General features: G+C 41.4%; 1 pseudogene; it reads left to right on the top strand.

Moving 5' to 3' along the window:
- Window positions 1–1,519: 1,519 nt before the first annotated feature.
- On the top strand, window positions 1,520–3,816 carry LOC129409176 (lactose-binding lectin l-2-like; annotated as a pseudogene).
- The last annotated feature ends 317 nt before the right edge of the window (window positions 3,817–4,133 follow it).

The following is a 4,133-nucleotide window of genomic DNA, read 5'->3' as shown; positions in this document are numbered from 1 at the left end:
GTCATGTAGTGGTGGTTTTCAAGTTAACAGCTCCATTTTACCTTTAGTTCAGTCGAGATCGGCGACTCCAGGACTGAAATGATCTAAATGATTCTAGTGAAGACGCATGAAGTTTAAAAACACAGTGGAGCACCTGTATTACCACATGACATCACAAGGTGTTTTCTGTTTGAGAGAAAAACTCTCATGAATGAAACAAAACACAAGTCCAGGTTTGTTTGTGATGAGGAAACTACATTAGAACATAGATGTGAAAATGGTGTAATATGGGCTCTTTAAATAATTGCTTCCAACAAACAAGAATTGGACTTCCTCCTTACCAGTGTAATCTGGAGTACCCCAGGGGAGAGTAATCGCCCCAGCCCTGTTTATTTTGACGGCTTTACAAAGGTTTATCTTTAGGTTTATTACTCAAAAGTGTTAGAGGCCATGTACTCTACCTGATTTTCCTCATGTATTTGAGCAAAGTTTGTCTTGGCCCAGTCCACATGTGCTCCCTGTGTGACCGGAGCAGGACCTGTGTTCAGCAGTAAGTCAGACCTGAGCCCAGAGCATGTTGGACTCTGCCAGGGCCGCCCCTGTCACCGGTTCTGTTCATTGTTTTTATGGACAGAATTTCTAGGTGCAGTCAGGGGCCAGAGGGGGTCCGGTTTGGGGACCACAGGATCATCTCTGCTGTTTGCAGATGATGTTGTCCTGATGTCTTCATCGAACCAGGACCTGCAACATGCACTGGGAACAGGTCTGAACCAGGACTGAACCAGGACTAAACCAGGACTAAACCAGGACTAAACCAGACTAAACCAGGACTAAACCAGACTAAACCAGGACTAAACCTGGACTAAACCAGACTAAACCAGGACTAAACCAGGACCTGTAACATGCACTCTGGTAGTGAAGTGGTTGGGATTAAGATGAGCTCTTCTAAATCTGAGGTCATGGTTCTTGACCTGAAAAAGGTGGCGCCCTCTCCAGGTGATGGAGAGTTTCTGTCTCGAGTGGAGGAGTTCAGGCGTCTCTGCGTCTGCAGTGATGTGGTCGCTGTACTGGACTGTTGTGGTGAAGAAGAAGCTCGAGTCAAAAGACAAAACTCTTGATTTACCGCTCAGTCTACACTCCTGCCCTCACCTACGATCATGAGGTTTGGGTAAAGATCAAAAGGACAAGATGGAGGTTACAAACAGTAGAAATAAGTTTCCTCTGCAGGGTGGTTGGACACTGCCTTAGACAAAGACTCAGGTCAAATATATTCTCTGATCCTGGTGTATGTTTTGGCTGCTCCACCAGGCCTCTGTAATCTGACAATTATACAGCAAATATCAACATTGTAAAATACACAAAAACAACTAACTTCCTTATGATTTTACTGAAATAATAATAAAAAGTCAGACCATAAAAATCAATGTTTGATGAAGTGTTTCTAACCTTTGATGAGTTGATAAATGAGGTCAAAGTCGACTGCAAACACGGCCTATAAAACCCCTCTCACAGTTTGGATCATGATTCTGCCTTTGAGATGAAGACCATGCAGTCGTCCATCTTCTTCCTGCTGCTTCTGGGTGTGTCCCTGGGTTTGGCTGCTCCACCTGAGCTCAGTGAAGTGAAGCTGGTTCGGGGGAACTGTCCCATGTTCTGGTTCAGCTTCAACGGTCGCTGTTACAAGTATGTGGCCACACGTAGGAGATGGGCTGATGCAGAGAGGTCTACTGTTTGTCTCAAGGTGCCCACCTGGTGTCCATCCACAGTCTGGCAGAACACAACTTTGTGAAAGAGTTTTATCCGGAATTTTGATCAAGCTCTGGGACGAACCTGGATTGGACTCAATGACATCCACAAAGAAGGAGTGTGGATGTGGACTGATGGTTCTCCAGTGGTGTTTACAAAGTGGAATGTCAGGCAACCAAACAATTATCAAGGAAATGAAGACTGTGCGTTGATCGGTTATGATAATGAAAAAAATTGGAATGATGGTCGTTGCTCACATATCGCTCCCTCTGTCTGTGTAACACGTAAACCTGGTTGTTAGCAATGATGTCACAGCCACAAACCAACACCTGGACATGGACTTTATCTTCTGATTTGATGATAAGGTTCTACATTCTGAATAAGTTTTGTTTTGTGTAAATACCAAACTGATTCTAATGTATGTAAACTGTAATAACTAAACACTGATCAAACAATGACTCTGTGATTACAAAACAAAACATTAAATTAAATCTTACACATTTGCATGCAGGTTATTTTATATTTTTTGTGTAGACAGTTTATAGTTTTGTCATTGACTTGATCTGTGAATAAAAAAACTGGAGTCTGCTGCCACTTCGTCTTGTTTCACTGTAAAGTGTAATGTTCATCTGATACAATACGTATAATAAATGTGCAGTGGATTCAGCTGCTGTTTTGTTTTTCTGTGTGTGACTGCGTCACTATTGCAACAACATCATTATTTCCAATTTATTCTGGTGACATCACTTCAAATTATGTCCAACAACACCACTCCATATTTGGAGAACACATGAGTGATTTTGATCACAGATTCATGGTGACGTCTGTAAGGATCCATATTTTAAGTGACTTTATTTTTGCAGTCTTCAGTAGACAGATGTTTCACAGTGGTTGTCCTTTAACACTTGGCCAAGATGACTCCGATTTAACAGTAACAAATAGTTTTACAGTGTAATATTATAAAGTCCACTGACAAAACCATTTAGAAACCAAGTTTGAGTCTTTGACGGGCATTCTGATTCAGGTAAAGCAGCAGTGGACACACCAGTACCACCTTGGCCTCCCTCCACACTAATCCCAGAATATTTTAATGTATAAATTTACCATCACTAATACTTGAACAAACAGACACTTTGCACACACTCTTTTGTTCAAATAAATTAATAAAAAAGGGTGTAAAAAACAAAACATGTAGCTTGTCTTTATAAATGACTCATATGCATCGGCACGATTTGAAAGCAGAAAACTTCATCCCATGTTACATTTTCTTTGACAAACACACAACACTGATGTGTTCTGTTAGAGAATTCTGTGATATAAATGTATTTCTTTGATTAAAGTCTCATTAAAGTGTTACTCATTTATATATGTAATTCTTTCACTAAAGTATTAATCATTTAAAGGGTGAATCATTTAAATATTAATCATGGTGTAATCAACATTGCTTTGGGTCTGTTTTGGTTCAGGAAGTACAGGACATGATACCAGCAGCAGATATGAATGACATGTCAACTGACAGATTAAGCTAATCTACTATGGGCGCCAACAATTCTGGGTTTGTCCCATCTTATGTTAAAACTGAAGGCCTTGGGGAACTACTAAATTGTCTATCTTTGGGATATGTAATCAAATGTGAAATGGGAGGGTGGTTCAGTTGACGATTGTTAGTTATAAGATAACATGTGAAATGTATGTCATCAAGTATGCTTATCTGTGACATGATTTTCAATAAAAGTGTGACTTGGAGAGTTGTTGAGCAGAGTCGGTCAGGGAGCTGACAGACAGTGTGCACGACTCTCCTTGCGCAAGTATACATTTTAACCGTCTCTTTCTGGTGTGTCTTTATTTAATGTAATTTCATGTCTTAGGGTAAATTCCCTGACATTTACTTGGTCCTTCGGAGCGGATTTCCAGGTTCAGCTCGAGGGAGGGGTGATCGCCGTGGACTGCAAGTCTGTGCGCACAGCCGAGGTAAGAAATAGCTGCCTCGACTAAGACCACTTTTCCCGTGGCCAGTACACGGAGATCATCCTTCGCTGGTGCTGCCGACGGAATTCGAACGAAGAACACCAGAACGACACGAGTGAGTAGAAAAATCTTCATTCTGTAGAGACCAGGCAAGAGGTCGCGGAGACCCCAGTTAGTAAAGTAGCTCTAACTGAAACAGAGCAGTACAGTATCCGCAGGAGACTGTGGCAGTCGATGACTATTGTTAAGATAAGGTGCCTTCTTAACTGGTGACTGTAGTGAAATGTTTTTAGGCCAGGTCAAAAGTACGTGGTTGGAATAAAGTACCTTTCTAACTGAATGAAGTACGGGTCGACCAAGCAGAAAGGAAAACCTAGGGACGACTGACAGACCTTGTTTTGGACTTTTTTTTTTTTTCTCTGTTACTAAACCCGCCTTAG

Source organism: Boleophthalmus pectinirostris, unplaced genomic scaffold (assembly GCF_026225935.1).
Source record: "Boleophthalmus pectinirostris isolate CB_2022bp ecotype Guang Dong unplaced genomic scaffold, ASM2622593v1 HiC_scaffold_19, whole genome shotgun sequence".
NCBI lineage: Eukaryota > Metazoa > Chordata > Actinopteri > Gobiiformes > Gobiidae > Boleophthalmus > Boleophthalmus pectinirostris.
The sequence above is the reverse complement of the archived record's forward strand: the minus strand, read 5'-3'. Positions and strand labels throughout refer to the sequence as shown.